Source organism: Heptranchias perlo, chromosome 12 (genome assembly GCF_035084215.1).
Source record: "Heptranchias perlo isolate sHepPer1 chromosome 12, sHepPer1.hap1, whole genome shotgun sequence".
NCBI classification, from domain to species: domain Eukaryota; kingdom Metazoa; phylum Chordata; class Chondrichthyes; order Hexanchiformes; family Hexanchidae; genus Heptranchias; species Heptranchias perlo.
The window spans coordinates 20,622,582-20,642,002 of record NC_090336.1 but is presented as its reverse complement, the minus strand read 5'-3'; the positions used below and the strand labels follow the sequence as shown (position 1 = coordinate 20,642,002).

At 45.0% G+C, this 19,421-nt stretch overlaps 1 protein-coding gene across 5 annotated transcripts in view; it reads right to left on the bottom strand.

The window, feature by feature from the left end:
• osbpl5 (oxysterol binding protein-like 5) overlaps positions 1-19,421 on the bottom strand; it is a 171,355-nt gene that overhangs the window by 105,830 nt on the left and 46,104 nt on the right. For 2 of the 5 annotated variants that reach the window (XM_067993736.1, XM_067993737.1), the window contains exon 1: positions 294-531. The exons of the other annotated variants lie outside the window; for them this stretch is intronic. The gene's annotated coding sequence lies outside the window, so the exon portion shown is untranslated. Of the gene's footprint in view, positions 1-293; positions 532-19,421 lie in introns of those variants that run through there. 5 annotated transcript variants of the gene reach the window in all.

Here is a 19,421-nt window from a genome sequence, read left to right as displayed (position 1 = left end):
CCTTCACCGTCGCTGGGTCAAAATCATGGAACTCCCTACCTATCAGCACTGTGGGAGAACCTTCACTACACGGACCGCAACAGTTCAAGAAGGCGGCTCACCACCACCTTCTCAAGGGCAATTAGGGATGGGCAATAAATGCTGGCCTTGCCAGCAACGCCCACATCCCATGAATGAATTTTAAAAATACAGCTCCTGTGACAGTAGGGAACATTTCTGTCTTTATTTTATACTAGTTCAGCTCCTGTGATGTTGCACAAGGTAAGTCAGAAAATATGGTCTCTCTCTCTTACCTGTCTCTGATGTCTTTGTGTTGCTGATTCTCTCTGTCTCTCTTCTTCTTCCACTTCTGTCTCTGTGTCTCATCGCTTTGGCTTCTCTCCCCATAACTGTTATTGTTGCTTTTCTCTCTCTTTTTCTTTCAATTTGGGTCAGAGGGTAGGAGGTGGTGGGTTGTATGGCATAATGGCTGCAGGCTACATTTGGGGTGGGGGTTGTGGATGAAGTGTAACCCTCAGTGGCTCCTTTCCCCAACCACTCTTGCTAACCTCACCCCTATCGCAAACCCTACCCTTTCACTTTCCCCTTCTTACCATACCCACACTCCCATCACTATCCCTACCTCTTTAAATGATCCTCTCAACCCTTGTATCCTCCCCGTGCTCCACTGCCACTCACCTCACCCTTATCCCTCCATCATCCATTTGCCCCCAATCCTGATTTCTCCCCCTAAAACGTGAGTGCTGAGAGACCAGAGGCCCCTCGCCCACAACCAGTTTCCTTCCTCCCTCCTCTTTCTATCTATTTCCCTCAAAGAAGCTTTCTTTGTTTTCTAAATTCAGCTTTTTTTAAAAAAAAAGTAAAATTACAAACAGAATTTACCTCTCCCTGTCTCACAGGTGTAAGTGATTAGTGTTAACAAAATACAGGTGGAGATAATTAGTTGGTTTCAAAATTCAACTGGTGTTTTTTATATGTTGAAGTAACATTAAACAATGGAAGTGCTATCTCTCTCTTATCACAGTTGCTCTCTCTCACCAACTTGTCTATCTCCTGCTTAATTTAATATATTTTTTAAGTTTACAGAACACACAATAAAAGCTGCAACATGTGTTGCATTTTTTTCACACACACCAGCCTCTCTGTTTTTGAAAACATTCAACATACATTTTACCTCAGTGAAGCTTTTGAAAATGGCCTCTCGTTTTTCAAAATTATTTTTAAGAATAGCTACGGAGCAGAAAATGCTAGGAGGTAAGAAAAATATCCCCTCAGTACAGCTGACTGAATAGTGATGATGCGTGCTAAGAAATTAGACAGCCTGCACAATTTAATTTCGGCTCAGAGCAAACATATCAAATCCGAGCCCAGGCTTTTGGGAGAGGCTGAGGCCAAGTAAAAACTTTAATGAATGCACTACAAGACAAAAATGATAATTCAGCGGATACATCTAATTATGTTTGTATTAGAAAATGTACTTTTTAAAAAAACCCTTACTTTGGATATTAGAAATTTCAATTACTGAGAAAAAGATGGCAACTGAAAAATTTTCAGAAAGCACTTTGAAGAATTTTCAGGAACCCAGTGACTAGATTAAGCAATCTCAGGAACAATGTACTCTTAACTATAAAATAGCAGCAATTGCATATCATACAATGGAACACCTTTAACATTGAATATACCTATCACAGTACCACCCACAGGAGTAACAAGTGCTTCAGCTACTTAAATGAGTTTTTAAATGAAACACGTACCCCACATATTGAAGTTAATATATAATAGATTTTTTAAAAGAAATAACAAGTTAAAATGAAAGCTATCCTCTCTTGCCAAGTGGCAAATAGTTGTGCTCAGAAACCAATAGTCAAAATTGCTTTGACAACTAAAATAGCTTATTTGGAATGTTGATATATGTGGATTGGAGACAGTCATGTAGATTACTCTATTTTCTCTTGGGAGTGCATTATAAGGGAAGTATAGGAAGTAAATAGCAATTTGTACATTAACTTGAAAGGAAATTGCTGCAACAAAATCTCTCAGCATCAATCACAACTCTAGCTGTTAGTTTTCAGTTCTGGCAAACGCATCCGAACCCAGTGGGCGAATTGGATCTTGCGTCATTCATGAGCAACATCTCATCTTGAAGGTCTAGCAAGAGACAACTCCAACCGTTTTAATCAAAATGCCTTGTCGCTAGTCAGACTCAGTAAGAAATACCGTAACAAGAGGGTATATTAACTCCTTGTCAAATAATGCTAATTTTATTGGTTTTTTTAAGCATTCTGCTGTGTTTTTTGGTTTCTGTGCATTATTTTAACTGAAATTAAATTTGATGAGGTAGTTGTCTCCAGACCAGTACATAACAATTATGTACTGGTCTGGAGACATGTTGTTCTCTGAGATGAGAATGTGGAGCACATTCCATGTATTCTCCAGAGTGTGATATACAGTTACTGGCGTGTACACAGTGTGAACTAGGATGTGGTTTTTTTGTGCGTAAGGGACTTGGGTCTGTTTATGGAAACTGATGTCTAGTCGTGAATAAGACAGCAAGCGGTGGGAAAAACTTGAACTATACCAGCTGCCCCTATCTACACTACAGCATTGCAAACACTCGTGATCTCACCAACAAATTGATGATTTTGCTCTATCGTTTTAAGTTACGAGTTTCACCAGGATAGAAGGACAAAGAAAAGAACATTTTCCTCCCTTTCCCTTCGACCCATGAATTGCAAGTAGGATCGGGCTGAGCTGTGATCCTCTCCGCGGTCAAATAGCCTGGTGATACTATGTGAGGAGAGGCGAAAACTGGTGAGCAAAATCCCCTTGTTACTGAAGCAGCTTACACAAGCTGTCATAGGGCAATCGCCTGGAATAGCAAGTGGTTCCTTGGGAATCTGTCGCAATGTGGACCAGCAGCTCTGCAACACTGCACTCCAAGAGCTTCCTGATTCTGAAACTCCCACATCTCCCCAGTCTTCAATTAAATCTTGCTCAGATGTGTGGCTGCATTTCTGCTTTGGCAAACTGATTGGGCTGGAGCTGCCTGTAATGATGTCCCTGTGGGTGAAAGGCTCATTCTCTCTCTCCCCTACAGTGAGCTCAGCAGTAAATAGAATTCTCTCCATCCCTACAGGAATTTTTCTTACCAGGCAAAATAATTCCATTTAAAATAAAATAGAGACCATTATCTCTCAACGACAACAAATGAACAACCTGATTGCAAGAAGGTGCAGCTTGCAGTGTCTTGCTATCTGATCTCCCCTCCCCTGATCAGTGGAGTAGTACATGGACCATGCTTAGTATTTAAAAACAGAAAATACTGGAAATATTCAGCAGGTCAGGCAGCATCTGAGGAGATAGAAACAGAGTTAACGTTTCGGGACCTGACGAAAGGCCATCGACCTGAAATATTAACTTTGTTTCTCTCTCCACAGATGCTGCCTGACCTGCTGAATATTTCTAGCATTTTTTGTTTCCCTTTCAGGTTTCCAGCATCCGCAGTATTTTGCTTATGCTTAGTATTTAATCAGGTGCACAGAAATCATGGGCCCCCGTATGACACAACTGGAGGACCTTTGGATGCCATTTTAAAAATCTTAATTTTTGGCATACTGGCTGGTGCAATTGATGAAACACTCGCCTTTCACATCTGGAACTCGAGTCTGTTGGCTGCATAGGTTCTACGTGAAATGTGTTTGGACAATCCCAGTCAAGTCGAGTGCCCAGCGACTGGGCGCACAGCATAAAACTGCTGTAATTCAGCATTAATTGGTACTAAACTGGCGGTCTCATTCAGAAAAGCCGCAAGATGGCTGACATTGGAAACCGAAAAGTGTCACGCTGGTTCAGTAGGGGGAATGCTTCTGAGGTTTGCTTTCAGGTGAATCTTTTGGGAGTGTAAAGGAAGTGTCACTCTGCACTTTTCCTGTACTATACCTAGGCTGGCAGTGATTAATGCAGCAGTGTAGAGGGAGCATCACTGTACCGGTTCTGTACTATACCTAATTTGGCAGTGATTAATTCAGCAGTGTAGAGGGAGCATTACTGCACCGATCCTGTACTGTACCTAGGCTGGCAGTGATTAATGAAGTAGTGTAGAGGGAGCATCACTGTACCGGTCCTATGCTATACCTGAGTTGGCAGTGATTAATGAAGTAGTGTAGAGGGAGCATCACTGCATCTATCCTGTACTAAGCTTGAGCTGGCAGTGACTGACTGAGTAATGTAGAGGGAGCTTCACTCTGCATCTCACCCATAATATACTTGACCTGGCACTGATTGATGGAGCAGTGTGGCGGGAGCTTCACTCTGAAATACTTTACTCCAGACATATTCTGCACAGGATCCTGAGCTTTCTCTGATCGCCCTGATGTCCCTTTGTTTCTGAGTTGCTTTTTTTTTTAAGGGTAATTACGTTTTTGTGGAAATGGATTCAGGATTTATTCATGTTTCTGTCAGACTCTAAACTTTACCTGTATCCTTATGGGGCAAAAAGGCCATTTTAAAACATTTTGGAATGATATAAAAGATCCAGAGAGCTAGCTAATGTGCTCAGTTGGTAACATCAGAGCAATACAGACCAGAGGTCCCATGTTTTATCCGTGGCATTATTTTCTGATCTCAGCCAGGAAGGCAGTAGAGGGCGCTACTTTTGGCCCCGTAAACCTTGGTCTAGGGAGGGAGAAGTCAGCTTGTGTTGCTCTTGATCGCTATCAAATGATTTCTGCTTGTGTGGACCTCAGGGTGAGGACGTGATTGAGCTTGGCTGCGATGCCATCCAGAGGCATCAACAACAACAACAACTTGCATTTATATAGCGCCTTTAACATAGTAAAATGTCCCAAGGTGCTTCGCAGGAGCTTTATCAGACAAAATTTGATACCAAGCCACATAAATAGAAATTAGGACAGGTCACTAAAAGCTTGGTTAAAGAGGGAGGTTTTAAAGAGCATCTTAAAAGGAGGAGAGGGAGGGAGTGAGGTGGAGTGAATTCCGGAGCTTGGGGCCTAGGTAGCTGAAGGAACGGCTGTCAATGGTGGGGTGAAGGATTGGAGGAATGCAGAGTTTTCAGAGGGTCGTAGGGCTGCAGGAGGTTACAGAGATAGGGAGGGGTGAGGCCATGGAGGGATCTGAACACAAGGATGAGAATTTTAAATAGAGGCATTTCCGGACCGGGAGCCAATGTAGGTCAGTGAGCAAAGGGGTGATGGGTGAATGGGACTTGGTGCGAGTTAGGATACTGATGTGACACTAGATTTAGACAAAAAGAACGGCCACTTAGGCAAGATACTAGAGGGGCTTCTGTTGTATTGGTATCATAGCTAGAGCCAGTACCTTCAAGAAAGGGGAGAAAAATAATTGGGGGGGTGGGGGGGGAGCATAGGGGACCGACAGTGCATGTGGGGAGTTTGATTTGTCACAGAAAATGTGTAACATAACACCACCTGTTAATGGCCTCATGCTGCAGCTATATGGTCATGCTCGAGATGCGAGCCTTAACCATCTACTGGTAACTGGTAACTGGCTCCGGTTGGTCCCAATTACATGCAAACAGCAACGATTGTCAGTTTCATGGTTACAGTTGAGTATACACACAGCCACTTCCAGACTGCACAAAGATCCAAACCATCACAAAAAAAAAACAGGTTCTGCTACATGACTGCTGCCGGTCTACCTGCAATATTATACAACCTGACACAAGGTCAACAAAGTCGTTCATTATTATTGGATCACTCTGTGCAGTGATTGGCATGTAGGCCCTAAATTGCACAGCTCTTCTGGCAGACTCCAGTCACAATTCTGGCTGGAGTCCACTAGAATGGCTGCAAATTCAGCTGGACCCCGGATATCCCAGGACCTGGCCTTACGTGCAAGTATTCTGTATGGACTTGTAGCAGGCGGAAGCTTTGCTCCCACAAGACTGTCGATACAAGGGGAGAGGCACAGGGACTCCCGAAACCTGGTGTGCCTGGCCGATAGTGGCCAAAGTGAGGCCGACCTGGGGGCCCAGATCGGTGTCACAGCCTGGATCCCTGAAAATTAGGCGGGTGGGTCAAACTATTTTTTATATAAAAAAAACATGTGGGGCTGTGGGTGCAGCCAAATTTCTCTTCCGGGGGACCTGCCATTCCCACTCCCTCCACCGCCCCCCCCTCCCCACCTCGTGGCCAGCCAGCTTACAGCAGCGTTTCCGGGGTCCTTGGCAAGGGGCACAGCAGATTCTCCCCCAAACTGCCAAAGGCCCACTCTCGCAGACTCCTCCCTCTGACCCTGTGAATTTCAGCGGCGTCCGTGGCCGAGTTCCACAGCTGGCACAATCCCTGTGTAATTATTGGGATCGCGACCCAGCGGATTTTCTAGGGCAGCATCTATATGTCCGAAGAATATAATCTCTGATTTAACAGAGCAGAAAATTGCAATTTATTCTGAACAGGAAGTGCAATTAGTTCTGTTCCCTTTATGTTATTCAATGGCACCAACAAGCTTGGCAGGATTTTATTAAAACTGTATTGAATCTTACCCTGCTGAATAAACAGGAACTCCATACTGTTAAACAGTGAGTAACCCTTACTCTGCTGAATAAATAGCATGCCTAGAATTAAATAATAAATGCTCCAACTGGTCATTAACGGGTTAAAGTGCGAGAATGTCTTTTCTCATTTGGAGTCCGAATGATCTTGTTCCACATGATTTGTGAAATGAGCTGTTCCCCTGAAGGAATTGCTTTCTTATGTTTACACTGGGGACTTTAGACCTGTTTAAATCCAGTCCAAGTTGAAATGTCTTCAACACAAACAGTCCCTGTTAAAGTGCACTGGTGCAAATCACTGCTTTAACTTTTAATTTTTTTTTTGCCAACTTTCTCCTCTTCTGAAGGTACTACTTCTTGCTGTGGTATGGTTCCAGGGACAACAGAAGCCTTCTGCTCCCTGACCCAAGTGGAAATTCTTCACCTATGAACCTAAACAGAGAGGGGGAGGGTGGGGGAGATTCTAATTGGGAGTGACGGGAGATGGGGCGATCATCCAAACCCCCCGCAGGCATCAATTTGAAGGCCCGAGTTTTTATTAACTCTCGGGCTTCATTTACATCCCCCTGGCAGGTGCTCGCCCGAAACAGGTGTAACAAGGCAGCTGACCGGCTGCTGGCAATGGAAGATCAGGTGGCCTGGAGGTTGCCCAATGGCACAGGTAAATCAGGTGGCCTGGAGGTTGCCCAATGGCACAGGTAAATTGCAGCGGGCGGTGGGGGGAATATTTTGGCAGGGTCCCGTGGGTGGGAAGGGGGGGGTGGGGGGGCGGAGGCCCAGACCTTCCTTATGGGGCCTGGTTGAACACTCCTGCTCCTCCTGGCACGACAAGGATAAATACCTTGTGTTCAATTCTGGGCACCACACTTTAGGAAGGATGTCAAGGCCTTGGAGAGGATGCAGAAGCGATTTAAAAAAAAAATTCATTCATGGGATGTGGGCGTCACTGGCAAGACCAGCATTTATTGCCCATCCCTAATTGCCCTTGAGAAGGTGGTGGTGAGCCGCCTTCTTGAACCTCTGCAGTCCGTGTGGTGACGGTTCTCCCACAGTGCTGTTAGGAAGGGAGTTCCAGGATTTTGACCCAGCGACAATGAAGGAACGGTGATATATTTCCAAGTCGGGATGGTGTGTGACTTGGAGGGGAACGTGCAGGTGGTGCTGTTCCCTTGTGCCTGCTGCTCTTGTCCTTCTAGGCGGTAGAGGTCGCAGGTTCGGGAGGTGCTGTTGGAGAAGCATTGGCGAGTTGCTGCAGTGCATCCTGTGGATGGTACACGGTGCGCCGGTGGTGAAGGGAATGAGTTTTTAGGGTGGTGGATGGGGTGCCAATCAAGCGGGCTGTTTTGTCCTGAATAGTGTCGAGCTTCTTGAGTGTTGTTGGAGTTGCACTCATCCAGGCAAGTGGAGATTATTCCATCACACTCCTGACTTGTGCCTTGTAGATGGTGGAAAGGCTTTGGGGAGTCAGGAGGTGAGTCACTCGCCGCACAATACCAAGTCTCTGACCTGCTCTTGCAGTCACAGTATTTATGTGGCTGGTCCAGTTAAGTTTCTGGTCAATGGTGACCCCCAGGATGTTGATGGTGAGGGATTCGGCGATGGCAATGCCGTTGAATGTCAAGGGGAGGTGGTTAGACTCTCTCTTGTTGGAGATGGTCATTGCCCGGCCCATGTCTGACACGAATGTTACTTGCCACTTATGAGCCCAAGCCTGGATGTTGTCCAGGTCTTGCTGCATGTGGACACGGACTGCTTCATTTATTCGTTCATGGGATGTGGGCGTCACTGGCAAGGCCAGCATTCATTGCCCATCTGTAATTGCCCTTGAGAAGGTCGTGGTGAGTCGCCTTCTTGAACCATTGCAGTCCGTGTGGTGAAGGTTCTCCTTGATTTACTAGAATGGGGCCAGGGATGAGGGACTTCAATTATGTGGAGAGATTGGAGAAGCTGGGATTCTTCTCCTTAGAACAGAAAAGCTTAAGAGAGTTGACAGAGCTATTCAAAATCATGAATGGTTTTGGCAGGGTAAATAAGGAGAAATTGTTTCCAGTGGCAGAAGGGTCGGTAACCAGAGGACACAGATTTAAGGTGATCAGCAAAAGAGACAAAGGCGACATGAGAATACATTTTTTAAAGCAGCGAGTTGTAATGATCCGGAATGCACTGCCTGAGGAAGATCATTCAATGGTAACTTTCAAAAGGAAATTGGATAAATACTTGAAGGGAAAAAATTTACAGGGCTTTTGGGAAAGAGCAGGGGAATGGGACTAATTGGATAGCTCTTTCAAAGAGCCAGCACAGGCACGATGGGCCGAATGCCCTCCTTCTATGCTGTACCTTCTATACCACCTTTCAGGGCCTCCACTTCTTTCCCGACAGGTTTAACTGAGCAGGACAGTGGCCCCACTTAATCGACGGTTAAAATAACATAAGAAATAGGAGCAGGAGTAGGCGATATGACCCCTCGAGCCTGCTCCGCCATTCAATCAGATCATGGCTGATCTTCAACCTCAACTCCACTTTCCCAACCGATCCCCATATCCCTTGATTTCCCCTAGAGTCCAAAAGTCTTTCGATCTCAGCCTGGAATATACTCAACGATTCAGCATCCACAGCCCTTTGGGGTAGAGAATTCCAAAGATTCATAAACCTCTGAATGAAGAAATTCCTCCTCATCTCAGTCCTAAGTGGCCGACCCCTTATCCTGCGACTATACCCCCCTAGTTCTAGACTCTCCAGCCAGGGGAAACAACCTCTCAGCATTTACCCTGTCAAGCCCCCTCAAAATCTTATATGTTTCAATGAGTTCCCCCCTCATTCTTCTAAACTCCAGACAGTATAGGCCCCTTTTACTCAATCTCTCCTCATAGGACAACCCTCTCATCCCGGGAATTAATCTAGTGAACCTTTGTTGCATCGCCTCTAAGGTACGTATATCCTTCCTTAGATAAGGAGACCAAAACTGTACACAGTACTCCAGGTGCGGTCTCACCAAAGCCCTGTACAATTGTAGTAAGACTTCCTTACTTTTGTACTCCAACCCCCTTGCAATAAAAGCCAACATTCCATTTTCCTTCCTAATTGCTTGCTGTACCTGCAGGCTAACTTTCTGTGATTCGTGCACAAGGACACCCAAATCCCTCTGAATATCAACATTTAATAGTTTCTCACCATTTAAAAAATATTCTGTTTTTCTATTCTTCCTACCAAAGTGAATAATCTCACATTTCCCCACATTATATTCCATCTGCCACCTTCTTGCCCACTCACTTAACCTGTCTATATCCCTTTGCAGACTCTGTGTCCTCCTCACAGCTTACTTTCCCACCAAGCTTTGTATCATCAGCAAACTTGGTTACATTACACTCGGTCCCTTCATCTAAGTCATTGATATAGATTGTAAATAGCTGAGGCCCAAGCACTGATCCTTGCGGCACCCCTATAGTTACAGCCTGCCAACCTGAGAATGACCCATTTATCCCTAATCTCTGATTTCTGTCCTTTAACCAATCCCCTATCCATGCTAATATATTACCCCCAACCCCGTGAGCCCTAATCTTGTGTAACAACCTTTTATGCGGCACCTTATCGAAAATCCAAATATACGACATCCACTGGTTCCCCTTTATCTACCCTGCTAGTTACATCCTCAAAAAACTCTAATAGATTTGTCAAACACAATTTCCCTTTCATAAAACCATGTTGACTAATGCCATCGGAATTCTAATGACATTGTATGACCCTGATTTGCGTGTATAAATGAGGCTCCTGCGCTTGTCAAGTGGGCACCTTGGCCACCTAAAAAAAGGGCCCAATTAAAGCAGCACAGGCGGGGATGGAAAGTTTGTGTGCCGATTTTAACTAAGCCATGCAGGTTGGGCAGAGTATCAGCAGCTTATTTGGCTGTGGGGGCACCACAACTGAACTCGACTCTGCCCTTGCAAAGTGCACACCCACTTTAAAGTGATCAGGAGCAAGAATCCTGGTTGATTTTTTTTCCCTCTCCCTAATCCATGGGTACTGCGATCTACAGTAGCTTCCTTACCACTGACTTAACACGGCCTGGGCATCAAACCTATGGAGCTCAGTAACACTTTTGGCCACTGATCCTGGCATTCCCATTATTCTCAATGGGAATTCAGCGGCATTCACTTCTGGGAAGAGGTTAAAAGTTCTTGTTTTCAACCAGCCAAACACTCACCACACCTTACTTCAATGGAGCGTACAGAGATTTATTATGGTGCAACAGATTAAAATGCCAGCTTCTCCAGTCATCAGGAACATTGCCTTCTCATTGAGCACAAAGTTGGCAGCAGCAAGAATTTTACTTCGATTTACACAAAAATGACAACACAGAAACAGGTTGTTCTGCCCAAGCTCCGTGTTTGTGTTTATTCGCCTACACCAGTTTTACACCGACCTACAAGACTGACAGAGACTGCTCGATGTGAAGACATTAACTTTAGGTCGGCTCGCCACACTTCCTGAATTGCTGGTATAATTTTCACCGGGGGTTTTGGACAGGCTCAATTCCTGGAACAGGCTGCATTAACCAACCCTGCCGTGTTTTGCAACATGGAGAGTGTGGTCTGCGACCGAAACATATTCACTGCTCTGCAAAAGCAGACAATGCCGCTTGGGCACTTTTACCAAGGGGCTGGGGTGGAAAAGTACTTTCCAAAGCTCAGCTGGTCCTAATGTTTATAATTAGTATCAAGATCTTCCTTTAGGATAGGAAAGGATGCTTGATCAGACAGTAGGCAATCTCTCTCCCTGTCCTCTGGCCTCCAACTTCTCCCCATCACAACCTTTCTCATCTCTTTATTTTATTGATACTACCATGATCATTGCTCCTCCGAACTTTCCTTTCTTTCGCCAAAGCTCCAAATACACTTTTCTTCCTCGCAGTATTCTCACTGTGTTGAAATCAAGACTAACTTCGATACACAGTTCCAATTCATTCTTTCCCAGGACCTCAAAAATGTGGTTCTACTCTTCTAGACTTTTGTGTTGTGCGTCACCACGGCCCTTGACCCTTCACCCTGGTTTCCAATATGAAAGGACTACTGGGAACCACTGGAGCTCAGTACATCATGTACGTGTGTCTTTTCTGAGTAGGAGGCCAACACAGTTGATCTCAATATTAATTATTTCCTACTCTCACAGACAGCAATATGAGCCTTTTTAAAAAAAAAAATCTTGTTCCAGATGGATGGAGAAGGATTCAAATTCTCCCCTCCCACTGTAATAATTCAAGGACGATCCTAAGTTAAGTCTCCTGTTTGTGAAGAGCTGGCTGATCACGGCCGGGCTGGAAGATACGCGGCTACAGTTTCCCTCTGTTCCCCTGGGTTAGGGGGTGGGGTGGGGGGAAAAATCAAGCACTGTTCCCACTCCTGATTGCCAATCAGTGACTAGTGCATGTAGATGTTAGGTCAGGAGAATGAATGTACAGACTCTGCACATTGAATAGATGTTTGAAGCAGAGGAAAATACAGGGCTATGGGGAGAGCGGGGCAGTGGGATTAGTTTTAGATTGCTCTACCAAAAAGCCAGCACAGACACGATGGGCCTAATTGCCTCCTTCTGTGCCGTGAACATCTATGGTTCTATGGAATGACCAATTAATCTGTTTTTGGTGGTAATATTCGAGAGAGCAACGTTGACCAGGAGACTGGGAGAACTTCCTGTTCTCCTTTGAATAGCGCCGTGGGATCTTTACCATCCACCTGGACCAGTGGAGCAAGCAGACGGGGCCTCAGTTGAATGTCTCATCCGAAGGACGGCATCTCTGATCAAGCAGCACTGCCCCAGGACGGCACTGGAGCGACAGCCTAAATTATGTGGTTGATTTATTTTGGGACACATTTAATTCTAACATGAACAGCAGGGGCCTGGGTCAGTTGTAGTGAATGATGAAAAAGATGGAATGGCAACGCCGAATGGTGGCCGATTGAAGACACAACAGGCAGCAAGGGAAATTGCTGCAACGTGAATCAAGAGCATTCCTCATCAAACAGGGTCATCTCTTGGTTTAGATGTTTTATACTCTTTTCAACCTTTTCATCTAGCAGCTAAAAGAATAAAATGATTCCTGGGGATGGGTAGAAGCTGAAAGGTCACGAAGAGCCTGGCCACTTTTATCTGATATGAAACGAGAGCTGACTGGTCTCCGTACCGGGCACAAAACCCACAGATCTTCAGCCTTTGTTCTCCGAAGTTGAGCCCCGCCCAGGATGTCCTGTTTATCACTTCTTGTTCTCTGAATAATTTCTGCTCAATCTTGGACAGGAGGAACACAAAGGCTGATGACACTCTGCTCTACAATATGTAAAGTGTCTTTAACTTTACACCACCACAGACATACCAACCTCTCACTACCATTAACACAGACACTCCGAACTCTCACTGCCATTAACAGACACTCTAACCTCACTGCCATTAACATGAGGTTAACCGGACTCCAGAAGGGTGAATTTTAGCCCCAGGGAAGTGTACGGACTTTGTTGCAGAGGCCAAAGATGATGGCTTCGATCTTCCCAATGTTCAACTGGAGGAAATTGCAGCTCATCTAGGACTGGATGTCAGACAAGTAATCTGAAAACACAGAGGCAGTGGAGGGGTTGTGAGAGGTGGTGGAAAGGTAGAGCAGAGTGTCGTCAGTGTACATGTGGAACCTGGATGATGTTGCTGGGGGCAGCACGTAGATGAGGAAGAGGAAGGGGCCAGGAATAGACCCTTAGAGGACTCCAGAGGTAGTGGTGCGGGGGTGGGACGAGGTAAGAGTGTAACCGAGCAAGGGTGGTCCCACTGTATTGGACAGCGGAGGAGAGGCGCAGGAGGAGGGTGGTATTGGGAGGAAGATTTCCTCTGTGGGCTGTTTACTTAGTTTTAAAACATGTTAGGTAGGACATCTTCACTCAGTTCAAAATATTTATCACTATCTTCTAGCTGGGTCATTCAAATACAGCTGCATGCTGTAACGGAGAAGTTCGGGTGCTAGAGGATTACGTTTTTAATGGGCCGAATGGCATTCTCATGTCCTTGAGTTTTCTTATATTTCTACTGGATAAAATTCCCAATCCAAGTTCAACATCAAAATATATATTTTAATGGAAGGATAATTCGCTCTCTGGTTTTGCTAAATCCAGTCTGACTGTCAAATGCCAGAGACAGAAATAATAGCATACTTTACAAATTATTTCAGTATAAAAAGAGTGCTTCTTTCTTTTTGTGTGGATTGAAACAGTCACTAAATGATTCAACTGGCAAATTAGTCCTTGTTCTATTAGAATATGACTGTGATGGCAATACTAAGGTAAGAACACTTCTGTTTTTAACACAATGGCACTGAGCACATGCATGTTGAATGGGCAGAAGAGGAGGTCAGTGCACAGATTTAATACAATTTAGGGTATTCGCTGCAGCACAATTCTGCCAAAGATGAGCAGTGTCACTTTTCAGATTGGCAGTGATATAATTCAGCCATATGTAGACAAATGTGCCGATGATCAATGGTGGCAACTTCAAGACAGTCCATTCTGACTATACGTTTATCAATTGACCAAATTCACCCAGTAACCTCCACTGGACAGAGACCACTAGATAAATACAATGATGGCCCATCTTAGCTTATCCTTTCAGAAAGAAAAACCTTTCGTCACAGCATCCAACAGGTTTCTGACTGATGGAAGTTTTCACCTTCACTATTGTACTTGGAAGCCTAGTCCAACTGTTGATCACTTCTTGTGCGAAGAAATTCTTCCTGACACCTGATTAAATTCACCTTTCACCAAATTGAACTTATGCCCCTTTACCTTCCAAATGTCTGGGCCGGGACACTAACCCGATATCCGGGCCGGGACACTAACCCGATCTCCGGGCCGGGACACTAACCCGATCTCCGGGCCGGGACACTAACCCGATCTCCGGGCCGGGACACTAACCCGATCTCCGGGCCGGGACACTAACCCGATCTCCGGGCCGGGACACTAACCCGATCTCCGGGCCGGGACACTAACCCGATCTCCGGGCCGGGACACTAACCCGATCTCCGGGCCGGGACACTAACCCGATCTCCGGGCCGGGACACTAACCCGACCTTGAACCCAAAATGGGCTTAGTCAGTTTGTTGACCCACTTCAGAAAATCTAGGTTGGCTTGTCACATACAATTGTAAAGGTGCTGTATTTGCACAGAGGAATAATGCGTCGCTGGAACTGTGCACACCGCCATTGTGCTCAATCTGTCACATGGGGAGCAAACAGCTGTTCTTTCAAACAAAGCAACTCTATTAAAAAAATGAAAACTGCTTCCTAATGGCTCAGGTGGTTAAAGCAGTGCAAATGCAGTGTCTCATTTGGAACTGAGCCATACAGATAAAGAAGATCCCGGGTTTAGTTCCTGGAATATGTTGTGTTAACTACAATTGGCCCCTCATTGCCATGAGGTAGAAAAGGGAAAAATGAGACAGGATCCTCGTCAGCATTCAGTCACTTCTTCTAGAAAATGGTTATCAGGTGAGGACCCACTGCCCACAATCATTATCATACATGACGACAAGGAGGGAAAGGGAAAGGGGGAAAAGTGAAAGGGAAAGGGGGGGAAAGAGGAAAAGAGGGAAAAGTGAAAGGGAGAAAATGAAAGAGGAAAGGGAAAGTGAAAGGGGAGGGGAAAGGGGGGAAGAAACCAGAGTGGTGCTGTGGGAGGGGGAAGGAAGATGCTGGAACAGTGCTTTGGGGAGGAAGAGGGAAGGAGCCCAGAGTGGTGCTTTTTTGGGGGGAGGAGAAGAGTGGAAAAGGCAGGAGTGGTGCTTTGAAGGAAGGGAAGAAAGAGAGGGCTGCATTAACTGAGAGGGAGGTGGGAAAGAGTGTGCCAGCTTTAACTGAGAAGTATGTTCCCCTGGAAATGTACAAGTTCGCACACATAGAATCATAGAAGTTACAACATGGAAACAGGCCCTTCGGCCCAACATGTCCATGTCGCCCAGTTTATACCACTAAGCTAGTCCCAATTGCCTGCACTTGGCCCATATCCCTCTATACCCATCTTACCCATGTAACTGTCCAAATGCTTTTTAAAAGACAAAATTGTACCCGCCTCTACTACTGCCTCTGGCAGCTCGTTCCAGACACTCACCACCCTTTGAGTGAAAAAATTGCCCCTCTGGACCCTTTTGTATCTCTCCCCTCTCACCTTAAATCTATGCCCCCTTGTTATAGACTCCCCTACCTTTGGGAAAAGATTTTGACTATCGACCTTATCTATGCCCCTCATTATTTTATAGACTTCTATAAGATCACCCCTTAACCTCCTACTCTCCAGGGAAAAAAGTCCCAGTCTGTCTAACCTCTCCCTGTAAGTCAAACCATCAAGTCCCGGTAGCATCCTAGTAAATCTTTTCTGCACTCTTTCCAGTTTAATAATATCCTTTCTATAATAGGGTGACCAGAACTGTACACAGTACTCCAAGTGTGGCCTCACCAATGCCCTGTACAACTTCAACAAGACATCCCAACTCCTGCATTCAATGTTCTGACCTATGAAACCAAGCATGCCGAATGCCTTCTTCACCACCTTATCCACCTGTGACTCCACTTTCAAGGAGCTATGAATCTGTACTCCTAGATCTCTTTGTTCGATAACTCTCCCCAACGCCCTACCATTAACGGAGTAGGTCCTGGCCCGATTCGATCTACCAAAATGCATCACCTCACATTTATCTAAATTAAACTCCATCTGCCATTCATCGGCCCACTGGCCCAATTTATCAAGATCCCGTTGCAATCCTAGATAACCTTCTTCACTGTCCACAATGCCACCAATCTTGGTGTCATCTGCAAACTTACTAACCATGCCTCCTAAATTCTCATCCAAATCATTAATATAAATAACAAATAACAGCGGACCCAGCACTGATCCCTGAGGCACACCGCTGGACACAGGCATCCAGTTTGAAAAACAACCCTCTCCAACCACCCTCTGTCTTCTGTCGTCAAGCCAATTTTGTATCCAATTGGCTACCTCACCTTGGATCCCATGAGATTTAACCTTATGTAACAACCTACCATGCGGTACCTTGTCAAATGCTTTGCTGAAGTCCATGTAGACCACGTCTACTGCACAGCCCTCATCTATCTTCTTGGTTACCCCTTCAAAAAACTCAATCAAATTCGTGAGACATGATTTTCCTCTCACAAAACCATGCTGACTGTTCCTAATTAGTCCCTGCCTCTCCAAATGCCTGTAGATTCTGTCCCTCAGAATACCCTCTAACAACTTACCCACTACAGATGTCAGGCTCACTGGTCTGTAGTTCCCAGGCTTTTCCCTGCCGCCCTTCTTAAACAAAGGCACAACATTTGCTACCCTCCAATCTTCAGGCACCTCACCTGTAGCGGTGGATGATTCAAATATCTCTGCTAGGGGACCCGCAATTTCCTCCCTAACCTCCCATAACGTCCTGGGATACATTTCATCAGGTCCCGGAGATTTATCTACCTTGATGCGCATTAAGACTTCCAGCACCTCCCTCTCTGTAATATGTACACTCCTCAAGACATCACTATTTATTTCCCCAAGTTCCCTAACATCCATGCCTTTCTCAACCGTAAATACCGATGTGAAATATTCATTCAGGATCTCACCCATTTCTTGTGGTTCCGCACATAGATGACTTTGTTGATCCTTAAGAGGCCCTACTCTCTCCCTAGTTACCCTTTTGCCCTTTATGTATTTGTAGAAGCTCTTTGGATTCACCTTTGCCTGATCTGCCAAAGCAATCTCATATCCCCTTTTTGCCCTCCTGATTTCTCTCTTAACTCTACTCCGGCAATCTCTATACTCTTCAAGGGATCCACTTGATCCCAGCTGCCTATGCATGTCATATGCCTCCTTCTTCTTTTTGACTAGTGCCTCAATCTCCCGAGTCATCCAAGGTTCCCTACTTCTACCAGCCTTGCCCTTCACTTTATAAGGAATGTGCTTACCCTGAACCCTGGTTAACACACTTTTGAAAGCCTCCCACTTACCAGACGTCCCTTTGCCTGCCAACAGACTCTCCCAATCAACTTCTGAAAGTTCCTGTCCAATACCATCAAAATTGGCCTTTCCCCAATTTAGAATTTTAACTTTTGGGCCAGACCTATCCTTCTCCATAGCTATCTTAAAACTAATGGAATTATGATCACTGGTCCCAAAGTGATCCCTCACTAACACTTCTGTCACCTGCCCTTCCTTATTTCCCAAGAGGAGGTCAAGTTTTGCCCCCTCTCTAGTCGGGCCATCCACATACTGAATGAGAAATTCCTCCTGAATACACTCAACAAATTTCTCTCCATCCAAGCCCCTAATGCTATGGCTGTCCCAGTCAATGTTGGCAAAGTTAAAGTCTCCTACTATTACCACCCTATTTTTCTTGCAGCTGTCTGTAATCTCCTTACATATTTGCTCCTCAATTTCCCGTTGACTATTTGGGGGTCTGTAGTACAATCCTATCAAAGTGATCTCTCCCTTCTTATTTTTCAGTTCTACCCATATAGACTCAGTGGGCGAACCCTCGGATATATCCCCTCTCACTACTGCCGTGATGTTCTCCCTAATCAAGAACGCAACTCCCCCTCCTCTCTTACCTCCTGCTCTATCTTTCCTATAGCATCTGTACCCTGGAACATTGAGCTGCCAGTCCTGCCCCTCCCTTATCCATGTTTCAGTAATAGCTATAACATCCCAGTCCCATGTACCCATCCATGTCTGGGGGCGGGGCACATTTGAAAGGAGTGTGCACAATTCTAAAATTGCTCCCTACAATCCTGTTTGGAATGAGCCATGGTCAATAAGGCAGGATTCAAATCCCTTATTTTCTATTAGGCATTTTTTTTAAAGTAAATTAATTAAAAGCATTTCTCATAGTAATAGATTATCTAAGGCTACTGATAGAAAGAAGTTTTAAAATATAAACAAAAATAATCCATTCCTAAATGGCAAGTAGGTAACTTTCAATAAACTACATCTATTTGACATTTGGGAATTAATTGTTTCTTCAGTCCCAAAAGTCGGCCGGGAATATCCTGTTAATTTTCATACTTAAAGAAGGAATATATTGCGTGAGTTTTGTCCTTTCCTCCGATTTTTACGTCCTGGTGTATGCTAATGAGACTGGCAAGAAATTTCAGCGTAAATTGCTGTCAGCAAAATGGGTATGACAACAGACATAAAGTTGGGCGTGACTTGTCGGGTACACTACCACCGGAAATTCTGGACCGTCCGATTTCGATGAAAACAAAAGCAACACCAATGCTCACTGCAGATTCCGAAATACTGGAATTGTAGCAAACAAAGTGTTAAACATGAGCATTTTTAGGGCTGGAAGGGGGATGATTGGTACTAAATTTTGTGCTTTCAACATTTGTATTTTTTCCTTCGGCTTTCTTGTACTTATTCTGCTTTTCCTCCCAAACAAATAAGGATATGTTGGGTAACCCTAGAGCTTAAACTACAAAACCACATGTTTTCACAGGTCATAGGCTTATAATCGAGACTGTCCTTGACTTGTCAGCCTTTTTGGGGCTGTGTCAGACTTTCTGAAGCTGTTGGTCAGCTTTAACTCATTTTCTAGGTTGGTATTTATGCACTATCTAGGCTCACGTGAAGCTTGACCATTTGGGCAAAATATTCGCAGGCTACCAGTATCTGTGCAACTGGACTCCATAAAAAGTTAGCACCTTCAAGAAAGAAGAGGACAAAATTGGGGGGGGGGGGGGGGGGTAATAGCCTTTGGCAATCTGCTTCTGATTCCCTAGCAATCTAGCTATGGCTTTTTAATGAAGTGGGATTGCTGGAGGAAGTCCTCATGTTTCCTGGCAGTCTATTGGTGATAAGCACTAATGGG